The sequence below is a fragment of the Hemiscyllium ocellatum genome, chromosome 10, assembly GCF_020745735.1.
Source record: "Hemiscyllium ocellatum isolate sHemOce1 chromosome 10, sHemOce1.pat.X.cur, whole genome shotgun sequence".
In the NCBI taxonomy this organism is placed as follows: domain Eukaryota; kingdom Metazoa; phylum Chordata; class Chondrichthyes; order Orectolobiformes; family Hemiscylliidae; genus Hemiscyllium; species Hemiscyllium ocellatum.
The window spans coordinates 40,387,257-40,400,542 of record NC_083410.1 but is presented as its reverse complement, the minus strand read 5'-3'; positions in this window follow the sequence as shown (position 1 = coordinate 40,400,542).

Below are 13,286 nucleotides of genomic sequence, written 5' to 3'. Positions count from 1 at the left end.
CTACATTGATGACAGCATTGGCGCCACCTCATGCTCCCGCTAGGAGGTTGAGCAATTCATCATCTTCACCAACACATTCCACCCTGACCTTAAATTTATCTGGACCAGCTCCAACACCTCCCTCCCCTTCCTGGACCTCTCCATTTCCAATAATGATGACCGACTTGACACCAACATTTTTTTACAAACCCACCGACTCACACAGCTACCTGGATTACACCTCTTCCCACCCTACCTCCTGCAAAAATGCCGTACCGTATTCCCAATTCTCTGCCTCTGCCATATCTGTTCCCAGGAGGACCAGTTCCACCACAGAACACACCAGATGGCCTCCTTCTTTAGAGAACACAATTTCCCTTACCACATGGTTAAGGATGCCCTCCAGCGCATCTTGTCCTCATCCCACACCTCCGCCCTCAGACCCCACCCCTCCAACTGTAACAAGGACTGAACCCCCCAGTGTTCACCTTCCACCCCATCAATGTTTGCATAAACCAAATCATTCGACGACATTTCTGCCACTTCCAAACGGACCCCACCACCAAGGATATATTTCCCTCCCCACTACTTTCCACCTTCCGCAAAGACCCGTTCCCTCTGTGAATGGTCCAGGTTCAGGTCCATGCCCCCCAACAACCCACCCTCCTGTCCTGGCATCTTCCCCTGCCACTGCAGGAATTGCAAAACCTGTGCCCACATTCCTCCCTCACCTCCATCCAAGGCCCCAAAGGACCCTTCCACATCCATCAACGTTTTACCTGCACATCCACCAATATCAGTTATTGTATCCATTGCTCCCAATGCTGTCTCCTCTTCCTTTGGGGAGACTGGACGCCTCCTAGCAGAGCGCTTTAGGGAACATCTCTGGGACACCTGCACCAATCAACCACACCGCCCTGTGGCCCAACATTTCAACTCCCCCTCCCACTCAGCCGACGACATGGAGGTCCTGGGCCTCCTTCACTGCCATTCCCTCACCACCCAACGCCTGGAGGAAGAACGCCTTATCTTCCGCCTTGGAACACTTCAACCCCAGGGCATCAATATGGACTTAACAAGTTTCCTCATTTCCCCTTCTCCCACCTCACCCCAGTTCCAAACTTCCAGCTCATCACTGTCCCCATGACTTGTCCTACCTGCCTATCTTCCTTTCCACCTATCCACTCCACCCTCCTCTCTGACCTATCACCTTCATCTCACCCCCATTCACCCATTGTACTCATTGCTACCTTCCCCCACCCTCCTCCCTGACCTATCACCTTCATCCCCACCCCCACTCACCTATTGTACTCTGTGCTACTTTCTCCCCACCCCCACCCTCCTCTCATTTATCTCTCCACCCTTCAGGCACTCTGCCTTTATTCCTGATGAAGGGTTTTTGCCCGAACCGTCGATTTTCCTGCTCCTCAGATGCTGCCTGAACTGCTGTGCTTTTCCAGCATCAGTCTAATCTAGAATCTTTTTCTTTGAAACCTGGAGTAGAGCATTATAGAGAGAGTCATAAAGTCATAGAGATGTACAGCATGGAAACAGATCCTTCGGTCTAACCCGTCCATGCTGACCAGATATCCCAACCTAAGCATTCCCATTTGCCAGCACCCGGCACATATCCCTCTAAACCCTTCTGATTCATATACCCATCCTGATGCCTTTTAAATGTTGCAATTGTACCAGCCTCCACCACTTCCTCTGGCAGCTCGTTCCATATATGTATCACCCTCTGTGTGAAGTAGTTGCCCCTTAAGTCCCTTTTATATCTTTCCCCTCTCACCCTAAACCTATGCCCTCTAGTTCTGAACTCCCCCACCCTAGGGAAAAGACTTTGTCTATTTATTGGGCATTGCTGTATTGTGGAGTTCAGAGGCCTTCTTCCTGCCATGGTCAGTGCAGGTTCCCATTAAGCTCCTTGGATATCAGCTGCAATCAGGTAGGTAAAGGGCTCTTCATGTCAATCGAGCTATCACTCCTTCAAGCCAATAAACCAAAAACACAGGGCCAGCAGCTCATATTCAGTGGGCAGAAGCTGCCATTAGAACCTCCTTTCCTTTCTCTGTTTTTGAATTGAACATAACCCACGCTTCCACTCATGTAATTGGCCAGATGCCCTGTAATTATCAGCAGCTAGCTGTTGAATACCTGAAAGGAAATGTCACTTGTTCCTGTTGCCAGCACTGGGACCTGGAGCTTTATTATAAAATTCAGCCTTTTTTTTACATCAGAAGCTTTGAATGTCTAAAATCTGTACAATGTTATTACCTTACTCACAGAATTGAACAGTGCAGTCCCCAGGTTACATGAGGTCTTTTCTTTATTCTGCTGCTATTCAGTTGACAACACTATTGAATGGAACAGTCAAGTGAAAACTAGTTCAGGGTCACTTTTAGAGAAATACTAAATAATTGTGTTCTACTAGATAACTAATAATGAACTGTTGAACATAGAATTTTTAAAAATGTCTTTTAAAAGACAAAGAAATTTCATTATAACAGTGAAAACTTTAAACTGAAAGTATTCATTTCTGACTTGCACTTTTTCTTTTATAAAGTTTTTAATTTACTTGGTTAAAATTGAGTAACCAGAGGGAAATTAAAGACAGCAAAAGCAGTAAATGTTGGAAATGCACATATTGAATTCACATTTGAACAATGGGCTAAGGTTATATCATTTCTGGTTTACTTTTGGATGCACCCCATGAGAGTGATTGGATCAGGGCCAGAACTGTGGAGGTGAATGTTGGATGTGCAGAGGACGGCTTTCAGTTTTACTAATGTTAAGTTGCAAGCTGCTTTGGCTCATCTAGATTTTGATAGTAAACAATGTTTTGAGAATGTGGCGAGAAAATTTGGGTTGTTAGAAAAGATACAAATGGTGTCACCAATATTGATGTGGAAGTCAATTCTATTCTTGAATCTGGCAATTTAAGTTAAGGGATCGGTCAATAGACATGCAAGTGGCAAACATTTAAGAGGATATTCCCAAAAATCACAGAATATATACATTCCAACAAATAAGGAAAGTTCTAAGAGATGGGCCTCCTATTTGTAGTTAAAAAGAAGTCATAGATAGCATCAAATAAAAGACATATAATTCTGGAAAGATATTCTGGCAAGTCAGAAGATTGGACAGAATATTTTTAAAAAGTAGTTACTAAAAGATTAGTAAGAAAGGAAAAATTAGAATATATGAGAAAGTTAGCTAAAATTGTAAAGACATATAAAAAACGTTTATTTAGATATTTTAAAAATAACATAATTAACAAAGTAAATGTTGCTTGTACAAAAAATGAGTCTGAAAATTAGTAGTAGAGGATAAAGAAATGGTAAATGAATTGGACAGATGTTTTGTTTTGCTCTTCACTAATGATGATACAAGTAACTTCCCAGAAATAACTATAAATCAGAAATTCAAAGGGAGGGAGAAACAATTACTAGGAAAGTGGTACTGACTAAATTGTTGGAACTGTGAATTAATATGTTCTCAGATCTTGATGGATTTCATTCTAGGGTCTAAAAAGAAATAACAGTGAGACAGTTGATGAATTGGTTTTAATTTTCCAAAACTCTTTACTTTCAGGGAAGATTTCTTCAGATTGGAAAAATAGCTAATGTAACTCTTCTATTCAAAAGGGGAGTGAGGCAGAATGCAAGAATGTATAGACCAGTCCCTTAATACAGAGAGAATGTTGGAAGGTTGGAAGGTTGGAAGGGTTATAACAGGGCATTTGGGTAAGTTCAAGGTAATCAGGCTGAGTCAACATAGTTTTGACATGGGAAATTATGTTTAACTAATTTATTAGAACTCTTTAAAGAAGAGATTTGTACTGTAAATAAAGGGGAAACAGTGGATGCATTGTATTTACATTTCCAAAAGGCTTTTGATAATGTACCACATCAAAATTTGTTGCAAGAAACTAAAAATTCACAGTATAGAAAGTAACATATTGACGTGGGTAGAAGATTGGCTAGCAAACAGGAAGCAAAGAGTAGGAATAAATAGGTCTTTTTCAGGCTAGCAGGATATTACAAGTGGGGTGCCACAGGATCAGAGCTGATGTCTGAATTCTGCAATTTATATGAATGATTTTGGATGAAAGGATTGAATGTATGCTAATTAAATATACTGATAACACAGAAATAAGGAGGATTGTGAGTTGTAAAGAGGACATAAGGAGCGTACAAAGGGAGATACAGAGGTTAGATGGGTGGGCAAAGATCTGGAAATGGAGTACAACGTAAGGAAGTGTAAAATTAGCTGTTTTGGCAGAAAGCATTTTTAAAAATATTTAAATGGTGAGACATTGCAAAGCTACGAGGTGCAGAGGGATCAGGGTCTCCTATTGCATGAATCACAGAAGGTTGAGGTACAGCAAGTAAACAGGAAAGCTAATAGAGTGTTATGGTTAAGTATGAGTGGAATCAAATGCAAGAGTGGGAAGGCTATGCTGCAATTATACATGGTGAGACCATATTTCAAGAACTGCATACAATGTCAGTCACTATACTTCCAGAAGGATGTTCATGTGTTGGAAGCAATTCAGTGAAGGTTACTTGACTAATGCCTGGAATGAACTGATTGTCTCATGAGGAAAGGCAAGAGAGCTTCGGCCTGTATCCTTTGGAGCTTAGAAGAGTCGGAGATGACTTAATTCAAATATACAAGATCCACATCTAGAGAACAGTAATAACGAGTTAGTATTTAAGGAAGTTATGACCATTGTTACAACCCACTAGGAAAGAGCACTGGTTCTTGATAGCCACTACTCCCAGTGTCACTTTAAAATGAATAATTTAATCAAAGTACGCAAAGTCCCCAATTAACCTTAGATTAGATTAGAGTTCTGTCTGATGGAATCAAGTTGTCAGAAAACTATTTAGCAAAAACTGATGCTTAATAATTGATCTTGGTCCTAATCACATACAAATCTACTAGTTGAAACTTTAATCCCATTTTTAAAAGCCCCTACGCACCCACAGCAGACAGACAAAGTCAACACAAAAACATTGTATCCTGAATAGAGGGAAAATGAACTAGAAAAACACAGTTCAATAGCAACAGTCCACAGGATTGATGAGATGTTCCTTTTGCTTTGCACAACCTTCTGTTTTCCAATCTCCTTCTCCAGCTTCTTTCATTTCTTTGCAGGAGAACAGGGAAATTGGTACACTAATTATGGTTAAACGCAACAGCTTAAGGCAATTGGTGGAAGAAAATGGGTAGCGGTCTTTAGATTTCAGTTACTTTTACTGCAGAAAGATGTAGAACCTAAATGGAAATTTGTTGTCAGGCTGATGACTTCAGCCATTCATAACTGATCATGCTTGGACAAACCATGTCAGCAATCTTTTGCTGAACATATCTTACTCTGAACACACCTCTTAGTGGTGTGGCATCTTATGTCTCCTCCTCCGTGGCATGCAAAGAAACTGTGTAAATACAACTCACGTAAGTTCCAGTAACTTGATGTTTTTTTAAAGTGCAGCCATTGATTTTTTTTAAAAATGTACTTTTCCCTTTTTAGTTCACAGACAAAAGTAAAGTAAAATAAGAAAATATGGTCTTTACAATACCATCAAGTATGGAAATTATCAAGCATGGTACGAGGTATTGCAGAGTCAGGAGCTCAAATGGTAGGAGTCAAGGTTGAATCTCAAAGCTGTAGCTCCGTGTTACTCAATATTGGAGTTTGTAAATTCCTCTTCTCCACCTTATGTATTTTTCTAATTACCTAAAGCTTCACCCACCATCACCACCAGTTCATTACAACTTAGAACCGACTGTGTGTTGCATGAACCTTGTCCCACAAACCTCATCTGTGATTAGTTTAATGAAGTTTAACATTTTACACTGAAAATATTTATTTTCTTTTGTCAACTACATATTATTTTTCATGTCTGTTGCACTACTATCCTGATTAACTTTTTTGCAAAAGTTCAGCTGTCATGACAAAAGATACAAGTCCATGAAGGGAAACCAGATGAGCAAGAAGTACAAGCAGCTAAACCTAGCAAAACAGATTTAGGTTGTTGGAAACTTTAGAAATTGTCTTTTGTCCAGTATGTTTTATAGGCTATTAAAAAACAACTATGTGAAAAAATGCTGTGTGCCACACCAGTCTCCAATAATGTACAATTCCTAAATAGAAGAAATTTCCGTAGAGTTTACATAGTAAGATTAGTAAAAAAATATTTCCTCTAATGACACTATTCCTTTTGCAATATTATTAACAAAATACTTTTCTCAGTGCTGTCTTGGGAGCTGTAAGTGCTGAGAAGAAACATTGGAATCTGGCATTTGTTGTGACTGTCCCATCTGGTTGACAGAAACCAGATGATGTGGCTTTTGCCACTGAACAAATATATTGCTCAGACAATAAGATTGGAGACTTAAATAGTTCAGCAGCTTAGAATGGTAAGGTTTTGATGCAACCCATTAAGAAAGCAGTTCTGAAAGAACCCCACCTCATTAAATCCTGTTGACATAGACTTGAAGGTCTATGAGGATAATCAAATAAAGTTTTGGATGCAACTGTTATTTTCATCTAAAGTGATGGAGGACAGCATCCCAGGATCAAACACAGAAGATTGATGGTGAATGAGCATCCTCATTTATACAGAGCCTACCTCAGGAGGGATATGCATTCAGACAGTCTACTAATGAAAAGGAGTGATAGCTGAATGCTCTTTTCTTGACCTTTCTATCTAGATAATATGGAAGTTATACAAGCAGAGCATGTTTCCTGTTCATAAATCTTCTGATTTTTGTGATTTTTGAGTCATGTTTTTAATATTCCAAGCTTTATCATGGCAACTGCTAGTTAAATGTTGTAAATGAGGAAAACTATTAAAGACTTTTAAATTTATATTCACAATGAGGAAAAGCCTATTGTGCTACAGTTATTGGACTTACACCTCTTCCTGGTGGCATGAGCAGGTAACCTTCATGCTCACTCACCTTGGTCACAGCCTCTGCTCCCCAAACCTGCTTTTCAGGTTGTATTGTTGGTTATGGTTTCTCATTTTACATTGCTGACCCCACTCTCACATGACAATCACAGGACCATCCCTTGGCTGATTTCCTGGTAGGAACATGTTTCATGCTCGATTCTACTTAGCAGAGTCCCACTCAGGCCCCAGCTCTTAGCTTCAGCCTGGCCTCACTGATGACAGGCTTCTGCCAGCAGCCGAGCCCAATGCACATACCCTTCGGCTAACTAAAGTCAGAAGAGCTTGCAATTAAGTATCAATTTCATAAACTCAGATTGTCCCAAAGCATTTTACAGTCAACGTAATATTAAGCAGTTGGAACAATATAGTCTTGTAAACTCACAGCCATGTTCTGTACATTAACAGATAGTGGAGAGGAGATTTAGCATTCAGAATCAGATAAATTGACAGAATGAATGAAAGAAACAGTGATCAGTGGGAATGGGAATAGATGAAGCTCTGAGCTGCTGAAGAGAGATGGGGCTTAAATAAAAGCTGACAGGGCTGAGAGTGCATTGAGAAAGAAAGAAAGATCAGGTATGTGAGAGTTTGTCTTAGGAGAAGTAAAAGATAGCCCCACAGATTGGTTAGAAGTGGCGGGAAATGGTGGCTGAGTATTGGCAAGAGAAATAAACAGGAAAGTGAGGAAGCAGCCAGCAGTGAAAATTACTGCTAAACAGAGAACAGAAATACACAATAGTCAGAAGTCCCAATTTTAACTCCAGATCAGTTTTGTAAGATCAAAAGTGAAGTGACAAATAGCTCCTCTGACAGAGGTTTGTGAGGCTCTTTTCAGATAATGAAATTCATTAAAAAATAATTAATTTGGAGAAGAGGTGATATAGAGGAGTGATGGCAAATGGTGGACTCCTCAGTATCACCAGTAGGAGGGTCAGCCTCTGGATGGTTACAGAAGGGCACACTAATGAGCAGCCTCCAGTACAAATGTTAATAATCTCCAGAAGCCTGAGCAGCAGTGCCAAAGCAGGCTGGGATTATCCAAGCATATGCGTTATATTTCAACTTAAACTGAGACCCATGGGCCCTGAAAATCCCGATCTCCATGCCTCTAGCAGTTTCAAGTGATCCACATGCGTGGATCTCCTAGGCAGCAAATATTTGTGGCTTTAAGTAGGTGATGTTGGCCTTCTAAGGGGGCTGGTGATGATGTGCGCCACTGCACTGACATTTATAGTCAAGTGGTGCGGTCCCTTGGCTTCAGGGTCATGACAGGATTGTCTCAGGTTCAAGAGGTCAATGACTGAATGCATATCGGTAACAAGGTTTCTATGGACCAGCCAAAGTTTTTCATTGGCAGTAAGATGTTGCATTCCGCCTAGGTACAAACTGATTACCGCCACCACAAGTGATTACCACAGTTGGAAGCTGCCACAACATTTTCAATCTGCTGCACACCTTCAGGAATAGATTCCTGGGAACAAGGGTTGCCATTCAAGACTAAACCTCACACCTGTGAAGAATCCACACCTCAGCAGAGAGGGAATAATCACCCCACGTCTCCAATCGCAGGTTGACTTGAGCAATTAACAAGCAGGCAATTTAGCCTCTAAAAGATGAGATGTATGTGACTAGACCAATCTGATGAATTATTTCACTATGACCCAGAGAGCTTCTTGTGAATCATATTTGTGCTCTGTGCTCTATACAATTGAGTACAGTGGACAGGGAAGATCTTGAATAATGAGGATAGTGTTGGACGTCAGTCCTCATCCAACAAGGAAGATATGAAGGAGGGAGCTGAGCAGGTGGCACACCATGAGGAACCTCTTGCACTAGAGGCCAGGGAAAATGACAGACACAAAATGGAGGCTCAGGATAATTGTATTATTTCCTTCTGACTCAGATATTAATTTTTTGAAAACATATTGTTCAAGGGCTGTGGGTGCCACTATTATTGGCTATCTCTAATTAACCTCAAGGGGATGTTGGAAGCTGTGTTCTTGAACCATAGTATTTCTTGGGGTGTAGGGAGATCAAAAATGCTGTTCAGTAGGGACTTCCAGGATTAATACCTAGCAATAGGAAACACACAGCAATATTATTACAAGTCAGGATAATGTGACTCTTGGAGGAGAACTTGCAGGTGATAGTGTTTTGATGGATCTGTACTGTCTTTGTCTTTCTAGGTGGTGAGTTTGGAAGATACTGTCAGAAGAGCCTTGGTGAGTTTCTGTAGTCTCTTTGTGTCCATGATGAAGGGTGTGAAGGTGATAGATCAAGGGGCTGCTATGTCCTGGATGGTATTGAGCTTCTAAACATTTTGCAGGAGCTGCATCTATCCAGCAAGTGGAGAGCTTTGCACTCCTTACTTGCTCTATAATGAGACTCTGTAGACAAAGGAGGTGAGTTACTTGCTGTAAAAAAAGCCTAGCCTCTGAACTGCTCGTGTAGCCTTAGCATTGATTTAGCTGGTCCAGTTCAGTTTCTGGCCTTTGCTAATCCCAGGTTGATGATAATGGGCGATTCAACAATTATAATGCCATTGAGTGCTGTGATGATGCTGCTTCTTTAACAAAGTTATGGTGTCCTTGGGTTTTTTTTTCAGGAGGTCCTAAAAGACACGGACTCTGAAAAGTCTGGGTTTGAAAGGTTTTAGGGCCAATTTGATTATAGTAAGCAGATACTGCCTCAGGAAAAAGGTTTTTAAGTTTAAAGAAAACTTGTACAATGAAAGGGGAGTGGCCAGTTCTCCCAGCTCAGCTTCCCTCTGGTTTTATTTGGTTTTGGCCATCTGGCTATTACTGAAAGCAATCCGGTAATTTTGAAACTGCTGTACCCAAAGAAGCAGGTCCATGCTGGTCCGCTCTCTCTCTGACTTCTCTCCTGTAAGACCCTGGGTTTTATTTTACCAAGATGTGTTTATGGGGATTGTTGCAAGTATTGGGAACAGCATCATTAAGTGGGTATAATCTGTTGGGTTTTCAGATAGGTTAAGTTATTTTGAATTCTGTTCTCTTTTGTTTGTGTTTCATTTGGTAATCCTGTAAATGCATTCTGCTTTGTTTAAAACTACACAGTTTCTCTAATTGCATCCCTCCTGGAATATCTGCATTACACCTGCTCAAAACAACGAGCAAGGTTAGGACCTGGGTTACTTTCTTGAAATATTTTGAGGGACTCTGGCCTGGTCCATAACAATGTCAACGGAAGATTGTTAGATTCTCCCTTGTCAGAGAGGTCAGTTGGCATGATTTAAAACTTCTCAATGCAGACCTGCTGTTACCTGATTCATCTTCTAATTCATCGTCCAACACCCAAGTTCACACTGCACTCTGATAAAGTTAGGAACAGGCTAAACACAGCTGTCCCCAACAGCAGCAGTTCATTGGGGTAATAAGGCTGTAAATAACATGATAAGCCAGCAAGTAATGCGTCGAAGCGTAATAGCTGTTGGTCAAAATTGAGTTATTGGCACTACATTATAAACTTTCAACTTGTGCATAGTCTAAATATCCATAAACTCCAAGAGCATCGAGATGTGCTGCTTAACAAAGTTTGTGAATGCTCCTTCTAGGTATTGGCCCTGTATGAACAGTTAACTCAAAGATAGGCTGCTGACTGGGCTGCTCTGTGGCTGTTAGGATGGCAGCCTAGGCAACTGCCCCTCTGGATGCTTGAGGCCTGGAGAGCGCCAGCATATGCTGAGCAAGCTCCTGCAATGCTGGTGGAGGGGTTGGGGTACCACTGACCACACTAAAAGTGACCTACAGAGAGACCCAAAGGCAGAAACCAGCCATTCTTCTTCCCTCTTCAGGCATAACTGAGTAGACCTGGTGTAGACTCCAGGTGTCTCATTTCCTTCTTGTATTATCACTGGCTCATTGTAATCCTGGACAAGGTAAGGGCATGCAGGTCTGCACAACATCCAACAATCATTGAGTGCTCTGTTGGATTTGATTCATTATATTTACCAACCTCTCCAAGGAGCAAGCAAAAGGTGCACAAGCTAGAGTTATGGCAGCACTGAAGCCTGACTGATCTACCATTGCCCGGGTGTACATAGTATCTAGTAATTCCCCCCAAATATTCAGCAAACTGTAAAAGGTGTCATGTTTGTAGAGGCCAGTCATCAGCTTAGAACTCAATGTGATTCTGACTTCCCACAGTTAGTGACTTTGCCTGTCACACCCTTCAGCCCATGACTCTGAATCTAACCATGATGAGTTTAGTCTTGGTGGCAGATGGAGTTTATTTTAGATAAATGTGAGATGCTGCATTTTGGAAAGGCATATCAGGGTAGAGCTTATACACTTAATGATAAGGTCCTGGGAAGTGTTGCTGAACAAAGAGACCTTGGAGTCAGGTTCATAGTTCTTTGAAAGTGGAGTCTCAGGTAGGTAGGATAGTGAAGAAAGCGTTGGGTATGCTTTCCTTAATTGGTCAGATCATTGAGTATAGGAATTAGGAGATTATGTTGTGAGTGTACAGGGCATCGGTTAAGTCACTTTTGGAATATTACGTGCATTTGTGATCTCCCTCCTCTAAGAAGGATGTTGTGAAACTTGAAAGAGTTCAGAAAAAATTTCCAAAAATGTTGCCAGGTTTGAGCTATAGGGAGAGGCTGAACAGGCAGGGCTGTTTTCCCTGGAATATCGGAGGCTAAGGGGTGACCTTATAGAGGTTTATAAAACCATGAGGGGCATGAATAGGATAAATAGGCAGGGCATTTTCCCTGGACTGGGGGAGTCCAGAACTAGAGGGCAAAGGTTTAGGGTGTAAGGGAAAAAACTTTTAAGGGACCTAAGGGGCAACTTTTTCACATAGAGGGTGTGCATGTATGGAATGAGCTGCCAGAGAAAGTGATGGAGGCTGGTACAACTACAACATTTAAAGTACATCTAGACGGGTATATGACTAGAAAGGCTTAAGAGGACATGGCCCAAGTACTAGAAAATGGGACTCAATTAGTTTAGGGTATCTGGATCAGTTGGATCACAGCTGTTTCCGTGCTGTACATCTCAGTGAATCTATGACTCTATGAGTGTGTACCCACTTATGTGAGAGAATCTGCGCTGGCAGATGATGCTGAGGAATGATGTAGCTGAACACGCTGAGCTTTCCTGGTCCTTAGAGGTAGACATATGGCTCCTGGTCTCTATAGCCATTTTCTTTGGGAAAGCCAAGACCTGCATGAGCGAACACAGCCATTCAAGGTTTAGGGCTTCATATCTCTCCATCCCTGCCAGGCCTGAAGTGCACTTCCAAATGTCCAGTACTTCATGTGATGTACTTCTTGTGCCTCTGCCCTTTAAAATTAATCTCTTGGGTTGACAGTCCTGTCTCACCAACAGCAATTGAAGACATCCTGAGGAGATAGTCAATACCAGGGCCTCCTCATCTGCGAGGGTCAGAGCACAAATGCCTCACCCAGTTTTGTCCCTGGTCCATGTTATTATGAGCCCCTTTCTGATGTGAGTAGGAGCAGAATGAAAAGGAACAGTGAGGAGCTTGATTGATCCCTCTGAAGTGCAGATGACAACTGCTGCTGCAATGGGGGTGGTTGTTGCCAGTCAGCTCCTTTTAATGGAGCTTAGTATGTAATAAATGACGTTAATTGTCTGAAAAAATTGGACCTTTATGAAATGACACTTTTTGAAATAAGGACAGAATACTTTTTTAAAATTACCTGTCTAGCATAATGGCATTTCATCATAGGAGCTGCTTTCTTTCTGACTCTAGATGTATACAAACAAACCTTGGATATGTCAGGGTCTCTTGGTTTAGACCCCCACTTTGATATTTCCAATTTGGTAGGATGGCCCCACTCTGTGTCTCCATTTATCTATCCAAGTGTTTAGTAAGTAAGACATATTTGGAAAAGCTGACCTTGAGCTGGAGGAGGGAATGGGCCATCTAATATCTTGTGATCTGACCTGTATTGATTAATTAGAGAGGTTCAAATTGCTGATTGATGTAATGCAAACTAGAATTCAAGTGGATCAACAAGTTGTCATCAGGGCGCTCTGTGAGGAGCCAGTGCTCATCAGGAAGCTGCCATCTTTGATTGGAACGTGGATCAGACAAGGTGGAAGAAGCTTCGGGGAGAGTCCGTTACATTCGAGTTGGACAGAAGAATGCCCCTTCACATTCTTTTGAAGTCAACATATTCTGTACCCTCATCTGGCTTCAGAGCAAAGCCCTCAACTGTCTCAGGCTGTGTACTTTCCCTAACTATTTTACTTACATATTTAATCTAAACGGATGCTTCTTAAAATACTTAAACTACTTAAAATTAAATTTGACATTACTTATGAATAGTTGGCTGCCTACTCTAGATAACTG